The sequence below is a fragment of the Dendronephthya gigantea genome, unplaced genomic scaffold (genome assembly GCF_004324835.1).
Source record: "Dendronephthya gigantea isolate DGI-Jeju-01 unplaced genomic scaffold, DenGig_1.0 000205F, whole genome shotgun sequence".
NCBI classification, from domain to species: Eukaryota; Metazoa; Cnidaria; class Anthozoa; order Malacalcyonacea; family Nephtheidae; genus Dendronephthya; species Dendronephthya gigantea.
Genome location: NW_021163215.1, coordinates 94425 through 119252, shown reverse-complemented (window position 1 = coordinate 119252; position 24828 = coordinate 94425). Strand labels below are relative to the sequence as shown.

The window sequence follows — 24828 nt, the reverse complement described above, 5'->3', positions numbered from 1 at the left end:
TTTATTATATAAAACAAATAGATTACAATGAACCTATACAATGAAATCTATAACTGAACAGACAACAGTTCATTGTAATCTATTTGTTAAATATATAATTTAAGTAGACTAAGAATGACAAAATTTAGATCTAATTTATGTAGTTAATATAATTTAACTAATCAACTGCATGATCTTAAGCATGCTCGCGCAATATATACTAACGTGACATGAACCGTTTAAAATCAACGCAATTTAAATGTAATTATCATAACTTGAAAATGATGCACGTTTTAGCATCGAAACGTCGTTCAATAAAGATAATATCGCTATCATTTGTGTCACAATTGTAAAAATAGAGCAGAATTTTATAAACAAAATGGTGGGCGAACCGTCGCTTTTGGCTAAAAAGAAACGAAGATACAACGCTACAAAGATAAGGCATTGCATCAAACTTGCCAAAATGCATCTTTATGATTGAGTGAGACATTTGTTTGTTGAAATATCTCGATAACTCGCCTAAAACGCGATGAAAATTTACGAAATCAACACAAAAGTAAGATTATGATATTTACTATTCAGTCGTAGAATTTTCATTTCCCAAGTATTCGTTTTGCCCAAGTTTTTAAATTTTGAATTCACCCGTCCTCGGGGACGGATATTACAGGGCGGATCACATAATGAGTTTTAAAAAAAAAATAAGACGCTAAAGGTGAGTTTGCGACATCCGTGAGAGGGAAACAAAATATTTAAAAAATTGGCATTATATTCACGATGAAATGATTTAGCAAATTTTCTATCATCGCAAAAATTAGATAACTTATATATTCTTTGCTGTAAACAGAATTTGTAGCTAATTTAAGGCGAACTTCATACAAAATGTTTCATTGCGATAGAAATCATAGTCATTGACTCGTACTTTGCGTGATCACCGGCATTAAAGTTTACAATCCTGATAATACAGTTACACAGACAATTGCACAGATTAAATTCGAGTTAACACACGCTTTTGAGCCTCAGGTATAAATGTAGTTAAGTCGTCCAGCTAATTCAACCCATTTTTAAAGATTTAGTAGGTCAAGTTTTTAAAATTAAAATTGTGTCAGAACAGCAGGAAAAAATCACTTTAAAATGAGAAATAGGTTTTTCAGAAATATGCTCAGAGAGCCCCCTTAACATGTTTATTTTTGTAACTTTACCTGTTGAAACACATTCTACTCCAGCATCTTCGTAATGACTGCAATCATGTTCTCCCCACCCTCTATGAAAACAACTTGTCAAATTTTGTTCCATTCCTTTGCATTGAACCCAGTTTAACCATATCCGTCCAGAACCAGGAGGAACCTTACCTCCCTGAAGAGCTTTAACAGTATTTTGATAACCAAGTTGACGACAAACAACTCTCGCATCGTTGAAATCCCATGCATTATCACAGATTGTTCCCCATTGTCCATTGAAGAACACTTCAACACGTCCAATTCCATTTTTACTTAAAGGTCCTTGTAACCTCAGCGTTTTATAAGCTGGAATATTTAAAGTGAAGCTTATGCTAATGCTTTGAATAGTGAAATTAATAGTAAAGTGAAACTAATATCACGAAAATTTCTGTTTTCGTTTCTCACGCGACCGACTGATCGACCGAGCGAGAGACCAAGCGAGCAACCGACCGATCGACCGACTGACTCGTTTGAAATTTCGCCACACATCACAATTCTGCAAAGTTTCAAAGAAACTTTGCACTAAAAATGAAACACCAAAGACGAGCTTGCGACATTACGTGACAACAAATAAGAAAGATTATAAAAACAGCTATTATGTTCCCAATAAAATGATTTAGCAAATTTTCTAATAAGATAACTTATCTTTCCGGTAAGCAACAGAAATTGTAGCTAATACACGCCCAAGTTCATACAAAATGTTTGCTTTCGATAGAAATCATAGTCATTGACTCGTACTTTGCATGATTAACAGCATTAAAGTTCACAAGCCTGATAATAGAGTTGCACAGACAAAAGACTTTCGTTTAAGACGTCAAACGCGGAAAGTCTTATGTTACACGGAATTTGATTGGCTCCTCAAAACTATCGAGCCAATCAAACTTCGTGTAACACCTGACTTTCCGCGTTTGACATCATTATGAAATAGGTCTATTCCACAGATAATGGAAACCTTACGCAAACAGGACGACACCTTCGTAATGGCGTGTAGAAATGGCGTTGCTTCCGCTTTTGCTAATCCATTTATATGCATAGATTAGAAACAGCGGGAGCAATGCCATTTCTTACACGCCATTACGAAGGTGCCAGACTGTTTGTGTAAGGTCTCCAAAGTCCGAGTTAACGAACACTGTTAGATATATGCTCATTGAGCTACCTTAATATGTTGTTATTTTCTGTACCTTTGCCTGTTGAAGAACATTCTACTCCAGCGTCTTCGGATGCCTGCAATCATGTTCTCCCATCCATTGTGAGAACAACTTATCAAATTTTGCTCCATTCCTTGGCAGTCAACCTCATCTAGCCATATCCGTCCTGAACCATGAGGAACCTTACCTCCGTGAAGAGCTCTAACAGCATCTTGATAACCAAGTTGACGACAAACAACTCTAGCATCTTTGAAATCCCATCCGTCATCACAGATTGTTCCCCATTGTCCATTGAAGAACACTTCAACACGTCCTGTTCCATTTTTACTTACAGATCCTTGTAACCTCGCTTTGTTTGATATCTTTTTATTTGCATTCGATATATTAACAGTCTTATTCCCTCTTAAGTGCAGATTCGTGGTAACTACGCGACGTGAATTTTTCCAGTAAGGTTCTTCTGTCAACAAAAGATGAGACGCCAAAGGCGAGCTTGAGGCATTGCGTCGCAGTAAATAAGAAAGATTAAAAACTTGTATCATGTTCGCAATGAAACGATTTTGCAAATTTCTAGTAGCGTAAGATACGATCATTCATTCTCTTCTGTAAGTAAGCAGAAATTGTAGCTAATACACGCCCAACTTCATGCGAAATGTTTCATTACGATAGAAATCATAGTCATCGACTCGTACTTTGCGTGATCACCGGCATATAAGTTCACAATCCTGATAATATAGTTACACAGACAATTGCACAATTTAAATCCGAGTTAACAGACGCTGTTGAACCTCAGGTATAAATGCCGTTAAGTCGTCCACCTAATTCAACCCATCTTCAAAAATTTACTAGGTCAAGTTTCTGGCAGGAGGAAAAATTACTTTTAAGTGAGAAATAGGAAAACATTTGCTTTTTTTAAATATATGCCCATACAGCCACCTTAACAAGTTTATTTTTTGTATCTTTACCTGGTGAAAAACATTCTACTCCAGCGTCTTCGTCATGACTGCAATCATGTACTCCCCATCCTAGATGAGAACACCTTATCAATTTTTGTTCCATTCCTTCACATTCAACCTCGTCTAACCATATCCGTCCAGAACCATGAGGAACCTGACCTCCGTGAAGAGCTCTAACAGCATCTTGATAACCAAGTTGACGACAAACAACTCTAGCATCTTTGAAATCCCATTCGTCATCACAGATTGTTCCCCATTGTCCATTGAAGAACACTTCAACACGTCCTGTTCTATTTTTGCTTACAGATCCTTGTAACCTCATTTTGTTTGATATATTTTTATTTGCATTCGACATAATAACAGTCTTATTCCCTCCTAAGCGCAGATTCGTGGTAACTACGCGACGTGAATTTTTCCAGTAAGGTTCTTCTGTTAACAAAAGATGAGACGCCAAAGGCGAGCTTGAGGCATTGCGTCGCAGTAAATAAGAAAGATTATAAACTTGTATCATGTTCGCAATGAAACGATTTTGCAAATTTCTAGTAGCGTAAAATACGATCATTCATTCTCTTCTGTAAGTAAGCAGAAATTGTAACTAATACAACGCAAACTTCATGCGAAATGTTTCATTACGATAGAAATCATAGTTATCGACTCGTACTTTGCGTGATCACCGGCATTAAAGTTCACAATCCTGATAATATAGTTACACAGACAATTGCACAATTTAAATCCGAGTTAACAGACGGTGTTGAACCTCTGTCAGGTATAAATGCCGTTAAATCGTCTACCTAATTCAAACCATTTTCAAAAACTACTAGGTCAAGTTTTTGGCAGGAGGAAAAATTACTTTTGAGTGAGAAATAGGAAAACATTTGCGTTTTTCAAATATATGCTTATGCAGCCACCTTAACAAGTTTATTTTTTGTATCTTTACCTGGTGAAAAACATTCTACTCCAGCGTCTTCCTCATGACTGCAATCATGTTCTCCCCATCCTGAATGAGAACAACTTATCAAATTTTGCTCCATTCCTTTGCATCCAACCTCGTTTAACCATATCCGTCCAGAACCATCAGGAATATGATCTCCCTGAAGAGCTCTAACAGCATCTTGATAACCAAGTTGATGACAAACAACTCTAGCATCGTTGAAATCCCATCCATCTTCACAGATTGTTCCCCATTCTCCATTGAAGAATACTTCAACACGTCCTGTTCCATTTTTACTTAAAGATCCTTGTAACCTCAGCGTTTTATAGGCTGGAATATTTAAAGTCAAGCTTACGGTGATGCTTTGAATAGTGGAATTAATTTTAAAGTCAAACTAATATCTCCAAGTGAAAAATTTAATTCGAACTCTATCTATTATTCCGACACTGTTCCACACAATTAAAGCTTGGTATTTGTACACGTTGCACGCTTGTTTATCGGATTTTACGTTTAGGCGTTTAAGGTTTATAGAGTACAACATTTTTTTAATTAACTATTTAAACCATGCGAAATTTGAATACACGTTACGCTATAGCATTCCATACAAGTTAAGTAAGGTAAAACAATTGGGAATTGGGATAGGTAAAACAAGAGTGACGAGCATACCTGTGACACCAATTCTTACGTGACATTGGATGCCAAATGTTTGATACTTGTTGCTGTACGTGTAATTGTAGTACCGCGTGTAATTACCAATAGAAAACAAGCCAATAAGTTTTGGATTAGCGGGATTTGTTGTGGTCGGGCACCTAGGCTTTGGTTCTGTCCAACTGACTAAGATCTTCTCGTCCTGGCCTTCTTCAACTTCAGAATTTACTGTTTGTGTGCATGGGCAATCACAAGCTAAATTGGAAGATAAACTATTTGGAATTTACAAGTTTATTAAAAAAAAGACTAAAGAAAGTACAATTAGGATGTCGAAAACTTCACAAGTATAAACGAAATATTAAAGATGATGTAAAGTCCGTTCTGCGCATATATTCTGGGCATAACAATGTTTGTTTACGTTGGTTATATAATCTTTACATGACGTATGAATCGTTTTAATTTTCTTATTTTCTTCTCGCTCGACCGGCTGTGATCTGTGATGAATATGTTTATTTTATATATTTTGAAGAAAATATTATTATATTTTGAAGAAAATATAAAGCGAAGCTTGTAAATAAACCGGCCGTTATTTAACACTATGTATTTGTAATTGTAGGACAAGCGAGAAGGTAGCGTCTGTAGCGACGACAAATAGCCTCGCCATCTCGTGTTCTCATTCAACAAATAAATTCTTGGAGCATTCGTTTCAGCATAATATTGCTTTTTTCTAGCAGCCTTATGATAAGATAAGTTATCTTCGTCACTCGTAATTCGAGCCTCTTCGCCTTGCGACATAAAATAGAATAATTGTGCTCCCGAAATGCCGTTTGTAATACAACGCGCAAATATCGCATTCATTAACATTCCAAAAGTTGCTCCCCCACTGATGGAATGTGTTGCTGCGCGGAATATATGCGCAGAACGGACTTTACCTCATCTTTAAAGAACTCAAATCATTACTCTAACTGCTGGCTTGATTACCAGCGACTTGCGGGCTCGAGTTTAATGAGGTTATTCAATAACAAAAAATAGCGAGGAAAGCACGCGTGATCTGGAAGTTAGGTGTTCCTGTCGAGGTGCTCTAAGTCAGCCCACGTGTTATATTGCGTGCTCCCTCCCTTTGCGGTCATTAGTTGCTCGGCACGCAAAGTGTAACAAGACTAACAAAAATTTTTAATGGTTTACATTGAAAGAACCTAAACTTCGTCCTAATGGATTTACACACGGCTGATGCGTCTTTGGGAGAGTCTTCTACCCCAACTGCAACGGGCACCAAAATCAACTGGAGCGCTTCCTTTCAGTCACCAGAGTTTCTCTCAGGGCTTCAGAGCGCAATGGGTAGCGTTGCGTCCACGTCTTTCCATCACTCTACGACGCATTTGGAACAATTGGGGATGCGCTCCAATCCACTTCCACCACACCAAGATAACTCGTCTCTGGCTCAACAAGGTACGTTATACACTCCTTCGTTTGTTACGGCTTTAAGCGGTAGTACTTTCACTCAACACCTTCCCTCTATGATGATGACACCGAAATTTTTGCATCCTCTAATGACTGCTGCGATCTGGTTACGAAGGTAAATAGTGATCTTGAAAATATTGATACAAGGTATCAATTTACAAAAGGTGATAACAAGGACAACGTAAGAACAAGCGGTACATGAGAGGACAAGGGACAGAGACGTCACGACACGATGACAATACGAAGTAAGGACTAAAATAAATTGAAAGGGATAGAGTTGCCTTAAACATTAAGAGAAGGCTTAAGTTTGGTGATGAGGAGACTCTCATGTATCATTAGCTCATAAGAGTCAAGTGAGGAAGAGAGGATTCTAAATTCGTCAAAGCTAGCCGGGTGTCCGCAAGCCTTCAGGTGCGAATGTATACTGGACATAACAGGGCTTGAGGTCTGTTTACCAGTGATAGATGATATTCCCAAGTGCTCTGATATTCTGGTGTGTAAATGACACGTGGTTTGACCCACGTACGACGCGGAACAGCATTGACACTTAAATAAATAAACTACACCAGATCTCAGGCACTTAGGGACTTTAAACGGAAAGAGTGAAGAGAGCCTTCTAGTGGAACGAAAAACAAATCTAACATCCAAATGCGGAAAAGCGGCGCTACAAAGACGGTTGATTTGGGTGCGAATCTGAAAAGAGTGTAACCCAGTAAAAGGGAGACAAAAATAGATGATTTTCTTAGGTGCTGTTAGGATAGGGGGTTTTGGAATGAACGTATTATCGAGAAATTTTCGCACCAGACGGTCGAATAAATGCGAAGGAAACCCGTTGACTTGGAAGAACTTCCTAACAATTTCAAGTTGGACGTGAAAGTTTTCATAACTCGAACAGAGATTGAAAATGCGATGGAGTAAATAAACATGATATTAAGCAGCGTTTATAACTGAGTGGTATAAAGCTATGGAAATTCGTGAAGAGACCAGTAAACGTAGGTTTATGATACACCGAAGTTGTAAACTTCCAGTTAGAGCGTAATATCTCAACATCAAGAAAAGGGAGCTTGCCATTGTCTTCCTTGTCAAATGTGAAGGATATATTGGGATGTTGTCAGTTGAAATAATCAAGGAAGAGAGGTGCGTGATCCAGAGATCGGAAGAGAAGGAAGCGATCATCTACATAGCGTTGATAGAGTACTGGTTTAAATAAGGAAGGACAGTTTTGGAGCTATATTTGCTCATGAAAAGACATGAAAATGTTCGCGAAAAGTTGCCCTAAGGAGCTGCCCATTGCCAGGCCATCCACTTGTTGGTATAGACGACCATTGAATATGAAATGACAGTTCTTAACAGATAGGGACAAGAGTTTTTCAAATTCAGCACGGTCAAGGCCTTGAATGAACTGGTACTGGGAGAAAAGGTTATTTGCAAAGTATACTAATAGTTTCATCAACAGGGATGTTGGTAAACAAAGAGGCCACATCAAAACTAGCCATGACAACATTGTTGGAGTTGATGTCACAGTTCAAGAGTTCTTGGACGAACGAGAACGAATCCTTTATAATAAAGGAGCTAGATATGATAGGAGTTAGAAGCTGTATGAAAAATTTTGCAAGGTGGTACGAATAATGATTAACACATGACAAAATCACTCTGAGAGGAATGGTGGACTTATGAATCTTAGGAAGACCATATAAAATACCTATGCGAAATCCTGTAGGATGTATTTCATTATACGTTTGTTCATTGATCGAATGAGAGGCCTTTAATTTCTTCAGCAGTGTTTTCAATTTGCCTTCACGTTGTAGCGTAACTTTAACGGGATCTCCACCAAGCAACTGAAATTTCGAGCTGTCCGATAGTTTTTCATCCATTTTGTTGTTATACTCGTCTTTGTTGAGAATAACCACGCCGTTGCTTTTGTCAGGTTTCATAATGACGATGTTGTTGTCGTTCTTCGGTGTATCGTAAACCTACGTTTACTGGTCTCTTCACGAATTTCCATAGCTTTATACCACTCAGTTATTAACGCTGCTTAATATCATGTTTACTCCATCGCATTTTCAATCTCTGTTCGAGTTATGAAACTTTCACGTCCAACTTGAAATTGTTAGGAAGTTCTTCCAAGTCAACGGGTTTCCTTCGCATTTATTCGACCGTCTGGTCCGAGAATTTCTCGATAATACGCTCGTTCCAAAACCGCCTATCCCAACAGCACCTAAGAAAATCATCTATTTTTGTCTCCCTTTTACTGGGTTACACTCTTTTCAGATTCGCACCCAAATCAACCGTCTTTGTAGCGCCGCTTTTCCGCATTTGGATGTTAGATTTGTTTTTCGTTCCACTAGAAGGCTCTCTTCACTCTTTCCGTTTAAAGTCCCTAAGTGCCTGAGATCTGGTGTAGTTTATTTATTTAAGTGTCGATGTTGTTCCGCGTCGTACGTGGGTCAAACCACGTGTCATTTACACACCAGAATATCAGAGCACTTGGGAATATCATCTATCACTGGTAAACAGACCTCAGCCCTGTTATGTCCAGTATACATTCGCACCTAAGGCTTGCGGACACCCGGCTAGCTTTGACGACTTTAGAATCCTCTCTTCCTCATCTGACTCTTATGAGCTAATGATACATGAGTCTCCTCATCACCAAACTTAAGCCTTCTCTTAATGTTCAAGGCAACTCTATCCCTCTCACAGGGGCGTAACTGTTGGGGGGGTGTGGAGGGGTGTGACACCCCCCCCCAATTGTTGAAAACAGTGTTTTGGTAGGGCAATTTGTTGGGAATTTGCAGGACAGACCGCTGGGTTCAGGCTGGACAATTTTTGCCCAAATTGATAAAAAAAACATATGAATACTAAACAAACTAACGAAACTTTAAATTTACATGCAGCTATAAGAATTGTAAGTTAGTAAAATCGATCCAAATAGGGGTTCGCTGGTTAGAGAGACTGCAAATGCGCAGAACTTGAGATTTTTCAGTTAACTTAATTTGCAGGAGATATCGCTTCTTGAAAATCAGTTCGGGTGCGGGAAGTCTTGAAAATTTGGCGTGGGTGCAACTTACAATTCGAGAGAAAGTTGCCAGTCTGAGAAGGCCGTTTCCGACGATCTAGAGGACCGAATTTTCGAAAATCTTTCTCTCGGCGCCAACCATGGTGGCGCCTCGTAGATTTCAATAATTTCCGAAATATATCAAAATCTCGCTTTCAGTTTTATGCAGCCGGGTTTGCGTAATAACTATATAACTGTCTCACAGCCTATCAAAAAGAGCTATAATTGCATTTGGTTGCCACGCCCTTTTCCGCGTATTTGTTGCAGGTCACGCCCTTTGGTAGGGCAAATTTGCTTCACACCCCCCAACGCTTAGGGTCAAGTTACGCCCCTGCCCTCTCAATTTATTTTAGTCCTTACTTCGTATTGTCATCGTGTCGTGACGTTCTGTCCCTTGTCCTCTATGTACCGCTTGTTCTTACGTTGTCCTTGTTATCACCTTTTGTAAATTGATACCTTGTAAATATATTACTAGTCTACATATTCATGTTATCATGTAATTTATCATTTAGTCTGAAGATGTCTTAAGTTAAGACGAAACGTTACTACCAAATATATTCTTATTATTCTCGAATGGTTTGATTGTCTCTTATGGCTTTACTGAAAGCACTGTGTTGGGCTTTAATATTTATACTTCGAATACAAGTACATAGGACCAATAAATATTCATGCCTCGGTGTGAACCTGTATGAAAGGATATCCTGGGATAAACATATCGAATCTATTTGTTCCAAGGTTAGCGCCGGCATTGGTGCGATCAAACGGATTAAACATTTTGCATCAATTTCGACTGCCAAAATGTTATATAATGCTATAATACAGCCATATTTCGATTATTGCAGCCTTCTGTAGAATAATTGCGCGAGTGGTCTTTAAATAGGTTGCAAAAGTACCAAAAATCGCGCGGCAAGGGTTTGACGATACTCGGTCTTTTGAATTACTCGAGAACCTAAGTTGGAAATCTTTTGATGAAAGAAAAAACAATCTTAAGCCCATTCATTTTCATTAAAATTCTGAACGGCCACACCGCTCTCAATCTAAGTGAAAAATTTCGATGCAATAATGAAAAAAATATTACATATAATTTCAGAAATAGGAATACCGATTTAGCACTACCAATGCCGAAAAAAGAATTCGGCAAGATGTGCTTTAGATATAATGGCGCCTTGCATTGGAATAATAAACAATTTTGAGACATGGCATGGCGTGGCATGGCATGGCATGGTGTATTATGGTATGGTATGTTATGGTATGGTATGGTATAGTATGGTATGGTATATTATGGTATGGTATGGTATGGTATGGTATGGTATGGTATGGTATGGTATGGTATGATGGTATGGATGTATGGTATGGTATGGTATGGTATGGTATGGAGGTATGGTATGGTATGGTATGGTATGGTATGTGTATGGTATGGTATGGTATGGTATGGTATGGTATGGTATGTATGGTATGGTATGGTATGGTATGGTATGGTATGGTATGGTATGGTATGGTAGGTATGGTATGGTATGGTATGGTATGGTATGGTATGGTATGGTATGGTATGGTATGGTATGGTATGGTATGGTATGGTATGGTATGGTATGGTATGGTATGGTATGGTATGGTATGGTATGGTATGGTATGGTATGGGGTATGGTATGGTATGGTATGGTAATGGTATGGTATGGTATGGTATGGTATGGTATGGTATGGTATGGTATGGTATGGTATGGTATGGTATGGTATGGTATGGTATGGTATGGTATGGTATGGTATGGTATGGTATGGTATGGTATGGTATGGTATGGTATGGTATGGTATGGTATGGTATGGTATGGTATGGTATGGTATGGTATGGTATGGTATGGTATGGTATGGTATGGTATGGTATGGTATGGTATGGTATGGTATGGTATGGTATGGTATGTATGGTATGGTATGTATGGTATGGTATGGTATGGATGGTATGGTATGGTATGGTATGGTATGGTATGGTATGGTATGGTATGGTATGGTATGGTATGGTAGGTATGGTATGGTATGGTATGGTATGGATGGTATGGTATGTATGGTATGGTATGGTATGGTATGGTATGGTATGGTATGGTATGGTATGGTATGGTATGGTATGGTATGGTATGGTATGGTATGGTATGGTATGGTATGGTATGGTATGGTATGGTATGGTATGTATGGTATGGTATGGTATGGTATGTATGGTATGGATGGTATGGTATGGTATGGTATGGTATGGTATGGTATGGTATGGTATGGTATGGTATGGTATGGTATGGTATAGTATCATTCTCGGGCGGGCGTCCATTGCCCGTGCTTCGCTAGCTCGGTAATTGGATGGGTGGTGGTTGGTTGGCTGTTCAAGATACCATTGGCATGGATCTTTCCTTAATCCAAGTACCATTGCTAGTTCCCAGGCCACCTTGGACTACAGTTTGCACCTAACGTTCCAAATTGGTAATTAAGCAGCGGGGACCAGTGTTAATGTTTGTCCTTACATTACTGTAATTTTACGTCAAATTTTGGGGATTAATAAAGCAATTAAACTGTCAGAAAACTGCGTGGTCCATAGCGGATTAATCTCCATAAGGCTTGTCAGTGATTAATGGAAATTTCTCAATCAAGAGCGGCTCTATTGCGAATTTGCGGACCGAGAGCAACAATTACTTACCGACAACAGTGAAGTTAACAAAACATTTGAACTCTATAGTCTTGTTATTGCGTTTGTACGAGTAGGGATAGGTAATCACGTGCTGCCCAGGGAGAAATTTGCAGGAGACCTGACGTCAGGTGGATGAACTTGGCCTCTCTTATCAGAGCACGTGACTTCTGGTACTGACCAATGGACCAGCCCTTTGATTTCATTAGGTTTAGCATATGCAGTAAACTCATAGTTAACGCCATCTCTGCATTCACATCCGCCTTCAAGTTAAAAAGAAGGATTGGTGTTTACTCTAAATTTGCACAGAACCAAAATTTTTTGAGAAGTGAAATACTACAGATTTATGGCGGATTTTATTTAAAATTATTTTATTTTATCCAATTTAAAATTTTATTTAGAATTTGGTGTTAAAATATTGGTATAATAGTTTACACATTTATTCCTGTTTATAAGCAAGTATTCTCATTGTTGACACGGTGGGAGGGGAAGGGAAGGGAAGGGAAGGGAAGGGAAGGGAAGGGAAGGGAAGGAAGGGAAGGGAAGGGAAGGGAAGGAAGGAAGGGAAGGAAGGGAAGGGAAGGGAAGGGAAGGGAAGGGAAGGGAAGGGAAGGGAAGGGAAGGGAAGGGAAGGGAAGGAAGGGAAGGGAAGGGAAGGGAAGGAAGGGAAGGAAGGGAAGGGAGGAAAAGGGAAGGGAAGGGAAGGGAAGGGAAGGAAGGGAAGGGAAGGGAAGGGAAGGGAAGGGAAGGGAAGAAGGAAGGGAAAAGGGAAGGGAAGGGAAGGGAAGGGAAGGGAAGGGAAGGGAAGGGAAGGGAAGGGAAGGAAAAAGGGAAGGGAAGGAAGGGAAGGGGGGAAAGGGAAGGGAAGGGAAGGGAAGGGAAAATGTTTATTTTTCAGCTTGCCTTAACGAGTCTTATCAGCTTTAAAATTGTACCTTTTGACACACATACACCTACCATGTAAATTGCAGGAAGCATCAACTGTTTCATTTACAACTTTGTCCAGCTCCTCTAACTTTGATTCGAATATTCGCTCTCGTGACGACCAACCTTTAGTATATAGTTTCAACCTTTTGACCTTATTTCCGACAGCCAAGCGGACAATAGTGACATTCTTCTTGCTAAGTATTATGGTATATTCTCGACAAGTTTCGTTTGATTTTTTGCAGATTTTGTGTGCGCTGCTGGTCAACAACAAAATAACGTCTTCTACCTCCGGACGGAAATTTTTAGGACTTGTCTTGTTAAACGGCTATGAAAAAATTGAATATTAAACTTGTATAATCGTTTGATTGTTGAAAAATATGTAGTAATTGAGTAAATAAATTGTATATTTGTGCGAATGGGCACCTGGAATTGGAGGTTTCACACATTTAGGGCTGTTCAGTCTAATATCTCAGCCGGCTACTCTGAAATGATGACATCATAGGATATCAGTGACGTCAATGCAAAAGTGAGTTATCATCAGTGAGCTCCACTATATCTGGAGGAAGAACTTTTGGTGCAAAAAGTGAAGCCAAAGATAGCGGAAATTGAGGCGCTATAGTACGTCAGTTTCAGTCTCTTAACTGGCGCGGCCAAATATTTCTCATTATTTTATCAACGCTTTTTCATTGATTCATTCCATAAGTTATAGCTAATGTAGGCCATAGGAGATTATTTTCTTGGTTGAAACTTCAAAATGGAGAGGGGTGCTGCATGCATTTTTTCTAGCATATCCTATTAACAAAGATCCCTCCCTCCTTTGTGGTTTTCAATTGCAAGGAAATTCCCTTGCATTTTGGAAACCCTGGCTATCATGTGAAATGACAACTGAATTTCTTCGAGGTTCTGGCTTATGATTAGCTAATTTTAATTCTCAGATCACCTGGAGAATGATACATAAATTACAATACATAAATTACATTTTGGGTCTTTGTAATATCACGGTTTTAACAACTTTTCTTAATACCACGATCGAATATGAGCAAAGATTGAAAAGACACTTGTGTAAATGTTACATTGGTAAAACATTTAAGGCTTTACTTACATTTTTTGCCATACTTTTGAACGCCGTATTGCCACTCGGATTATTTTCAAAGTCAATTCTATCCAGCCACTGCATCAACAATGTTTTGTTCTTAATTTCGCCAACCTCCAATAATTCTCTAGTTTGGTTGTCGCTTGAGAAGGAAGCGAAACCAAGATGAGTGCCTTGTTCTTCCACGCGCAGCTTTTCACTTTTGATAAATTTCTTCAGAATTCTTTCACATCAGCGATGTACGCAGAGTTAACATAATTCGAAATGTCCCAGAGAACAAGGATATCTTTTATACACTCTAGAACAAAATAGAATACAACTCATCAGTGCCACGCAATGACACAGGTGGTGAGGTAGAGTCAATCTAAAGTATATAACAAATATGTTTGTTGTTAATTAAAGCACGAACAAGAATCATTGAACTCAGTGAAACCCTTGTTGATATTATCATTGTATTTTCACCCATACTGACTGATTTGTAAAACGACCCTTTTTGTGTGGCTTCGTTTAGGCTCTTCTAACGTCCGGGATCGTCGGGTCGTTTGGGGAGACAGCTCTTTACAAATACTCACAGAACACACACATATATTTATAACTCTTTATTCGTGCTTCGGTGCTTGAGATGTGCTCTTCTCGTGCTCCTGTATCAACTAACTGTTTTGTGCTTAATCATACTGTGCTATATCGCTACATGATATCCCTTTTCAATAACCCATTGTGCATTGTTCATTGTGCATATTACGTGTATCATGTTTCCTATATTACATATCTCCCTCCTTTACGTGAAAAACCTCCTGGTTTTCGTCATAAACTAAATGAATATAACGATTGTTTTTCTCTTAACATTAATCATTAGAGTCAGTTTGTTCCCACGGGTGTGACGTAGATTTCTTTTTAAGTCCAGGTAGTTGTACTCATGTTTCACATCAGTCACTGTTCTGTTCATTGGTTGATCTCTCAGGCAGCTGCATGTCTTTCGGGATGACGTCATCGTCTCTTGCAAGGCTTTTTCGCTCACCAAATGTCTTTTGTGGCAAGGACAGGCAACTACTCAAATATTCGCAATGGCACTCGAATTTTGACATGAACCAAAGAAGAACTTAGTCGTGTCATGGAACAGACAACAACAAAACATACAGAAACAATCAACATAAATAACATGCATGTACATCACATAGAAAAGCCTATTTATGTATTGTGTGTGCATGTAGGACATTAGGTACAAAGTACAAACAAGACTGACCCCATCGTGCTCCAAAACCCAATTATAACGTGCCCAGAGGGAAGGAGTTGATCTATTGAACTTAATCATTCGCTGGGGAAAACGGCAAACAGCAACATGAGAAATCAAGTATAGGACAAGGCGTTGGTGTGTCCGTGGGAGGTGGAAGCGGTGGTGGAAACTGCAATTCGCGAGTGTCGAAGTTGATAACAGCTTGATGGTGGGTTAAGAAGTCGGCACCGATTATTGCATCGTAAGCCAATTTATCGACAATGTAGGCATAATAAGGGTACTTGTATTTACCAACTTGAAATGGTACCAACGCTAAACCAGTAATTGGAACACTTTCACCGGTAGCTGTTCGAATAGACTGCGGCATTAATGAACTAGGCGGATGTTTCGTAAGGCTAGGCAGTCGTTCAAATAATGCGGAGCTTAGAGCGGTAATAGCAGCGCCGGTATCGCATAAAAATGACACCGAAAGATCACAAACTTTTCCAGATACAAAAGGGCAATTATTACGTATCTCAAAAGGGACGGCGATAGAGCATGCAACAGGGAATTCAGGAACAGGCTTGTCAGTATAATTGTCACTTCTGTTAGAAACGGGAAATACTAGTCCTTCCAGATCCGGATTAAAAATAATGTCGCGATCTTGTATTTCATTTCCTTTGTCTTCATATGGGGATAAGTCTACTATAGGTCATCGCAAACTGGTACATCTATGGTACGATGCTCAGAAGAAAATGATTGTCTAACATCAATATCAACATGCTGTGGTACATTTACATATTGTGACTCGGTCACTTTCGAATTTTCTGCATTACCTTTCGTCAATGTATCACACTCTAGTATCGATTGGCTAGCTTGAAGATTTTCCTTGCATAAAACACTATCAGTTTCGTCTGCGTATAAACTAAAATCAATATCCCCAAGATCAGGGTGTATGGTTCCTATATTTTTCTTATGTACTGTGGGGCTTGGGGTTTCGGCATGTTTATTTTCTTCTATTCCTAAATTAACGAAAGTTGCAACCGGAATATCATTAGTTTCACGATAAAAGTTATTATCATCATGGTGATCCGTTACGAGACATTTAATTTCATTAATCTTCTCTAAATACTTCGCCTCCCTATCGTCCCGGTATAGAGAAGCCGCAATTAGTTTCCCGCCTGCTGGCGAAATGGGTTGCCGGCTCTTTGTTGGGCGGCGAATGGCAGTGCATCAGGGCGTAAATTTACACTGGGCGGCTGCCTAGGGGGAAATCGGCGTGGCATGGAAGAGAATTGTACCTCCGCACTTCTACAATTGCGCGCAATGTGGCCCACCTTGTTGCATTTATTACATATGGGTATCCCATCTGTAGTGCGACGGTTGCGTGACGAAGGTACGCCTGTATTTGATGGCCTATTTGTGTGTGCTGAAAACCGTGTTTGACGCCGTACTTCATCCTGAACTAGTTTGGCTATGTCATTTGCATTATATAGCGGACCTACGTCTGATGCGTGTTGCCTGTGTTGTTGCTGGTAATGACTCATGTTGTCTATGTTGTTGAAATAATCCTGTCGACCAGGAGTGGTTTGCCTTGGGTACATGCTATATGCGGCCACATTCGGTGTTGTCTTATTTTGCTGGGCAATGGCTAGGGCTTCTAAGCTTTTCGCAACTGACTGGAGTTGTACTTCCAGTTTTTGCTGAGCAACATTTGGAGTGTTGATCGACACAGCCTCCTTTAGATTGGCCAAGTTTTCAGCTTCTGCTAAACTTTTTGGCTGTCCTAAAATTACATGGCTTTTATAGTTGGGGTGTAGACCTTGGATGAAGTGGTGCATCGCTTCCCCGTCGGTTAGATCTAAGCGTTTACATAAGCGCCTTATGTCGGAAGCATAATCAGCTAAAGCCTCTGTGTCGGCTTGTTTTCGAGCGGCTAATTGTTGTCGCCAAAGCCAGACGGATGCAGGATTGCTAAATTGGTCCTTTAGAGCTTTTACTAGATCCTGGTACGACTTAAACATTTCGGGCAAACTGGAGTACCACGAACTTGCATTGCCCTGGAGATAAAGCGGTATGGCTCGTAACTTTTGTTCATCGTTCCACCCACAGAACGTTGAAAATCGCTCAAAGTGGCTCACAAATGACAATATATCATCTGTGGTTCTCCCGCAAAAAGGTTTCGGATGCAATGCTGATCCTACTTGCAGGGAATTTTGCGAAATTAAGGTTGCCAGTTGGGCTTGTTGCTGCTGCTGTAATTTGACAAGGTCGGTGTGGTGTCGAATGCCTAAGTCGTTTGTTTCAGTTAGCGTTCGTTGGTTAGCCTCAGTTGACCTTACCGATTTCTCAATGGCCGTTAGCAAGTCGGATAACTTTTCCGCAACCTCGGGCGAAGTCATGTCTGACTGATTGACCGAATTCCCCAACGAACAATTAAACTCAAGTTCGACAGCAACACGACTGCGACTACGGGTGATGGGTCGGTCCGGATGAGACACAATGAAAAAAAAATTTTTTTTTATAATTTCGGTTTTAAAGAGCGCAATCGGTTTGTCTACAACTAGACGCAATACGAAACACAACAAAACACATGAACGCACGACATAAACGTTTAAATACAACACATAAACACTGTTTTAGCAACGAATTGGAAACCGATATGAGAGGCAGAAAGTTTGGACTGACACGACATGTGGTTCTTTGTCTTTTCAAGCAAACACGCGAATAAAAACGAGCAAATTGTTGTACCTCTGCCAAAGAATAATTTGCGTCGAACGCGTCGAGTGCGCCACTTGCCACGGCGGTTGGTTGTCTTGTCAGTGGATCGCCAGCGCTTCGATTCCGACCACTTCCCTCGGTTTGCTTCAGGCTTCACCAGATTATCGGCGCATCCGCCCGCAATCTCCACCAATGTAAAACGACCCTTTTTGTGTGGCTTCGTTTTGGCTCTTCTAACGTCCGGGATCGTCGGGTCGTTTGGGGAGACAGCTCTTTACAAATACTCACAGAACACACACATATATTTATAACTCTTTATTCGTGCTTCGGTGCTTGAGATGTGCTCTTCTCGTGCTCCTGTATCAACTAACTGTTTTGTGCTTAATCATACTGTGCTATATCGCTATATGATTTCCCTTTTCAATAACCCATTGTGCATTGTTCATTGTGCATATTACGTGTATCATGTTTCCTATATTACAGATTGTCAAAGTAGTGCTGTCCTAGGAAATGTTTAGTGACGATCTTCCCGCGTGTGTATTAATAAAATTCAAAACCAAGAATGTCCCACTGACAAATATTACAACTCGTAGCAACAATAAAGACCATCCAAGTTTATACCTGGACCTAGCCCGGTGGCGCAGCCTGACGATTTTGTCCCGCTATGTAAATTTCGAGTTATTATAATTATTCCTTTTTTCTTTATTAATTTCATTTCATTATTTTATATTTATTATTATTATTATTATTTTCACAGTCAATGATCACCAGAATATCAGCATAGCGGGACAAATCGTGAGGCTGGTTACGCTACTGACCTAGCTACCATCTCACATCGACCGCTTTTTTACAAATTAAGAGAGATGAAATATACTGGGGCCGGTTGTATAAAACTCTTAACTACGTTTTAACTACTTTTTAACCACCCAACTGTAGTTAAAACGTAGTTAACTTTAATCACGTAGTTAAGCCAGTTGTATAAAAACTTTAATCACGTAGTTAGCGTTAACAGTAGTTAAAATCTAGTTAAAATTTGATAACTATCCTCAAGGGCATCGTTAACTTTTCAAAACATAGATAGAGCACTTCGTACAGAATATAGGGGTAAAACTGCATTATTGGTGCTAGGCAAATGTATAGCTAACGATATACGTGAATAAGGCTGAGTTTGGAATCATGTACTCTGGGAATCAGTTTGTACTGAAATTCAATAAGATCGGTCTGGCCGTTTTTACCCTTGAAAGGAAGGTGCGGTTTGATTGAAAAATGGCATAGAATGGCATACAAGGCTTTCAAAGCATACAAGGCTTTCATGGCATACAAGGCTTTCATGATTCATGTGATCGTTGTCTGTAAACCCATTTTAGTGTAGGTTTACCATGATCAGTGTATGCTAGTGTATGCAGAGTGAGCATATCAAACAAGACAAGTCAAGAATCCAGCATTATGATTACCTGTACGTATTTTCTCGAACGACAGACGTCTAGATTTCCTGCGCTATCGGCCATGCACAGCGACTCGTGTACGTGTTATTTTATATGACGTGTATCGTGCATGCAGTTTCCTGCTTTTGGTTCGCACGACCCGAGTTCGAATCCCGGCGACAACAAACTTTTTCAATTTTTTGTTTCAGTAAATATTTCTTTTGCGGGGGTTGCTAGGCTTAGATTACTATTTGAAGTTTGTTTAGCACGAAAATATTTCGATACGAAATCAAACGAGTACAAAATCCGGGTATCTTTGTTGGCCTGCGCGGCCAGGAAGACCGGGTCGAAAACGTAAAAAACACAAAAAAAAATCGACAGAAATTTAAGACTGCGTTCGCGCAGTGCGCTACGCAGTAAAAATGGCGTCTTGAGCTTTTGAGGAGTGAGAAAACATTAAAATCAACACATACCCATAGGAAACCCAGTCAAATGAGTTGAAGTTAATAAAAATCCGTAAAACACTTGAGATATGTGTTAAAATGAATTAAAGTATATGTAATTTGCTACAAAACTACTGTTAGAACCATGTATGTAGCATGCTCCAGTGGCGCTGCCATTTGACTATGCAACTAGCGACGTAACTTACTATATTATTAAGAAGGAAGGAAACTCTCGCCTCAATTTTCAACATTTTGACAAATTTAAATACAAATTACTATGGTAAAACGGCACGTTGACTGCTAAATGCCTACCGTAGGTTTAAGTTGAATAATCAAACTATACTTTCATAATAAAAATAATGCTGAATCCAAAGGAAAGCCCTGGAAAAACGTACACAAATTTTGTGAATTGGCCGAAATTTTAAGAAAGGGCCCCGTCAAAGCTTTTAAACTTCATTTGGGCAGGAACGGAGCATATTTTAGCTTCGGGAGACGTGTCGATGCCAAATTACGATCCTAGCAAAGATTAAACATCTCCATTTTCAACTGCAACCGGTATTTTGACTCAAAGGGATCTTTTTATATTAAGAGCGCCGTTTTCGTTGAATTATTTTTAATTTTTTCCTTGTTTTACTGCACTTTTTCCAATATTTTAGATCAAAATACTGTCAATTTTTATAAATAAGAGTCCACAGTCTTGTTCAAAATTAATAACAGTGGCAGTGAGCTCTATACAACTGGAACGATAACTCCTGACAAACATCCCTATTTAGCTTGAAGCCAAAATAGTTTTTCTGAGTTTTGAGACGAAATACTTGACGCCAGACGTTGGGCTGTGTGTCAAATTAAAGCTATTGAAAAGTTACATTTGGTGTAGAAATTTCAAGACTTGAACTGCAAAGGAAATATTTTAAAAAAACGAAAACAATCACAAATCGGCAAAAAACCGGGAAATTTTCAAATATTTTTTAGATATTTCCCTTTAAGCTAAAGTCTCCAAATTTCTACACGAAATATAACTTTATAATCGCTTTAATTTCATATACGGCTCAACATTAGGCGTTAAGTATTTCAGCTCAAAACTCAGAAAAAGTAAAAATCACTGGCTTTAATCCCCCCCCCGGGTTATCATTCCAGTTTGTTTACAGTTCAATGAACAGTGGTCAAAAATTTCAAGATACTTCGTGCTATTTCTCTGTTTAACAACCCCACGCAAGCTCCACGCAAGTTAACTACGTGTTTTGTTAATCATCCGACAAACTACGTTTTGTGCAACGCAGTTAAGTCGTGCAGTTAACAAATCATAGAATTTAACTACAGTGATTAGCGCTAATCATGCATAGTTAAAGTTAACTACGTCTTTATACAACCGGCCCCAGAAACCTAATTAGACCATTTTAATGAGATATTCCTGCATGAACGCATTAAACAAACACGCCCCAATGAGACCACAAAAGTACGCGGAGAATATAAAATTAGACAAGGGTCTTACCTGCAGGATAATTGTGATTCTCCAAGTATAATACGCAGCACCAGGGGTTCATTATGCAATTTTCGCCACTATTCACCAGGCCATCACGGTTCAAAGCTCTTTGTCATGCAAATGAGTCACTATAAAAGACACCACTTGCCCAACCCACATTGTCTTTTTAGCGGGCTTGCACTGTGACGCTGCGAAGGTCTCACCTTTAGGGTGGGTATTCAGATACAGCGTAAGCATGAGGGTGGGCCATGAACCCCTGGTGCTGCGTATTATACTTGGAGAATCACAATTATCCTGCAGGTAAGACCCTTGTCTAATTTTATATTCTCCTTCGTATAATACTCCGCACTGCGGGGTTCATTATGCATTGTTTAAAGCAAAGTGAGGCCGGAGCATAGTCCACAAACCACCCAAGTCTTTTTGACAATAAATTTTAATGATGAATGAAAAAAAAAAAAATACAACAAACCCAAATATGGTGGACATAAAACACGCACTACACAGTTAGAATAGTCCTCGCATATGTATCTTCCTGATAAACGTCTTTCTTATAAAACTTACGAAAGGTGCCAGAATGTGTCCAGTCAGCTGTTCTAAGAATCAATCAAGGGGCACTCCCTGTTTACAGGCCTTCGACGTAGATGCCGAGCGATAGCTATGGCCAGTAAAAGTTGCTACACTTCCCGCTTCCTCCAGGGTAAGTTTTAACCAGCGAGAAATGGTAGATGCGCACACCGCTTTGTGTGGTTTGCCGAAGGAAAGAAATAGATTCCGCGTTGGAATTAAGTCCCGAAAACTGTTCGTAATCTGAATATAATAATCGATACAACTGTAAACACAAAGTTTCTTGTTGTCTGAAAATCTAGGGAAGGAGACGTTCAACGGAGATTTTCCAGGACGTGAAGTTTTCAGAATGTCCGTAACAGTGAAACGATATTCTTCCGCCGTTCTCACCATAGAATGTAGGGATAATGCCGATAGTGTCTGACTTCGTTGAGCTGAAACAAGGGCGGCCAAGGCAACTGTTTTCAATGTAAGCTGTTTTTGTGACAGACTTTCAATAGGGTGAAGCGTTTCCAGATGCTTCAGTAGAGTATTAACATTCCAAGTCGTTGTATACTTTGGTCTTGGAGGTCGAGAAACGAACATTCCTTTCAATAATCGTCCCACAACTGGGTGCTCACCCAAGACTTTTCCATCAACAGGTGGAAGCATTGAGGACAAGGCTGATCGATAAGTGTTTACGGTGGAATAAGACTTGTTTTGTACATCAAACTGGTCAGTTAGGAAATCACACACGGTTCCTAAAGACGCCTCAAGGGGATTCGTTTGTTGCCTACTACACCAGCAACAAAAGCATTTCCATGCGGCTGAGTATTGTTTTTCTGTCCCTGGTCGCCAGGACTTGAGGACATAGTGGGTAGCCCGTTCAGAAAGTCCATGACTCTGGAATCGAGAACTGAGATGTGCCATGCGATTAGGCGCATCGTTTGTCGTAGAGGATGTAGACGAGTTTTGTCGTGGGGATGAGACATTATTCTCTGCCACTGAGGTAAAAGAAGCGGAACGCTGCACACATACTGCAGAAGAATCGGATACCAATGAGCTGTCGGCCACCATGGCGAGATGACGATTGCATCTGACACTCGATCGTTGATAATCTTCTTTAACACTCTCCCCAGGAGACTAAACGGAGGAAACAAATATGGAGTAAAGTTTCCCCAGTCGAGTGCAAAAGCGTCGACCGCATGCGCCCCGGGGTCCGGCTTCCAAGAAACATAGGTATCAATCTGAAAATTTAGTCGAGAAGCGAATAAGTCTATATCGGGAGCAAATATGGTTTGACAAATCCAGGAAAACAACGTAGGGTGTAGTTTCCACTCTAAATTATCGTTGGAATGCCGAGAAAGGTAATCAGCTTGGATATTGGACTTTCCAGGAATATGAAAGGCCTCAATCACACAGTTACGGTGGATACACCACATACAAATTTTGATAGTAAGGTCATGAAGATGACGAATCGGTCCGCCCATATTATTAATGTAGGCAACTACAGATGCATTATCGCTGAAGACTTTAACGTGTACATCTTTAACAAGAACAAAACATTGTACTGCAAACCAAACAGCTTTGAGCTCCAGGCAATTAATATGTAACAGTCGCTCCTCGTGGGACCATGTCCCACTAGTTGCGATTGCTTTGTGATTGACGATCCGGACTTCCTGGTTGACTGGCTCGCTGACTGGCGAAACGGCGGTTTTCGGTAATCGAAGCGCTTGGAGTTTAAATACGGCTCATACCGAGTATTGTAACGTCCTCGCTTATCACGGGAAAAACCACCTTGAGTGGGTGACTGATTGCTCTTCCGCTTGTTACCAATACTCTTTGCTGCCATTCGTTTTACTTGTGAAATATTACGAATGCTTTGGGGCAACTCGTCCCCAAATAACATTGTGGTGATCGGTTGGGACTCGTGGCATAGGGACCTGTAAGCTGGGGCAACTTCCGATTTTAAAAGTTCCCTTCGTTTCATCGAGAAATCGTAAACCGAGTTGCCGAGTAGTGTGAGGGCGTCAACGACTAAATCATATATCTCTGATAGTCGAACCGATTCTTTCTGCGCCCGTTTGGCTTGAACGACCTTTTCCGCCAAATAAACCACTGGGATAATGCCGTTGACTAATCTTTTCTGATATGCTTGAAACGATGCTTCGCGAGCCTTCGTTTTATCATGCAAATCATCCCACAACTCGGGATTAACCCGGGGAGATTTCAAAAATTCGCAATTTGCAGGTCGTAAATATTTCTTCTGAATCTGCAAAAATTGCTCTTTTGCTGGACGTTTTTGTGCAGGCACTATTCATTCTTGAAGCAACACCTTCCGAAACCGTCGGGCCGCAATCTTCAGAATCCTTGTATAGATCGTTATGGGGTAACTCTGACTCAGCCTCGGCGACGCTTTTACTGCCTAACTCTTGCGAAATACTTTCAGCAGGATCAAATACGGAAACAACTTCTGCTTCTATTTGTTGAGGTTCGTCGTCAAGGTCTAGATCAACGGGATCCGTATTAATTGCTTCAGTCAGATGTGCCAACTGGGCTGTAATTCGATCCATGGTCTGTGCAAGAACATCCACGCGAGCTTCAACAGACAAACTTGGAGTCGTTGAAGGTACTTCGCGCTGATTAAGAGCTTGTTGATCGGTCATGATGGCAAGGTAGCATGCACGCGAAAAAAAGACAATGTGGGTTGGGCAAGTGGTGTCTTTTATAGTGACTCATTTGCATGACAAAGAGCTTTGAACCGTGATGGCCTGGTGAATAGTGGCGAAAATTGCATAATGAACCCCGCAGTGCGGAGTATTATACGAAGGAGAATCTATATTGCATCGCTATATCTCTTAAAATATCCTGCCCTGTCAGATTATTCATTACTAATGAGAAGTTATCTTCAGAAAAGAGACAACTTG

The 24828-nt window shown here is 40.0% G+C and overlaps 1 pseudogene; it reads right to left on the bottom strand.

Moving 5' to 3' along the window:
• Nucleotides 1-3420: 3420 nt before the first annotated feature.
• On the bottom strand, nucleotides 3421-24567 carry LOC114539538 (annotated as a pseudogene).
• Nucleotides 24568-24828: the final 261 nt, after the last annotated feature.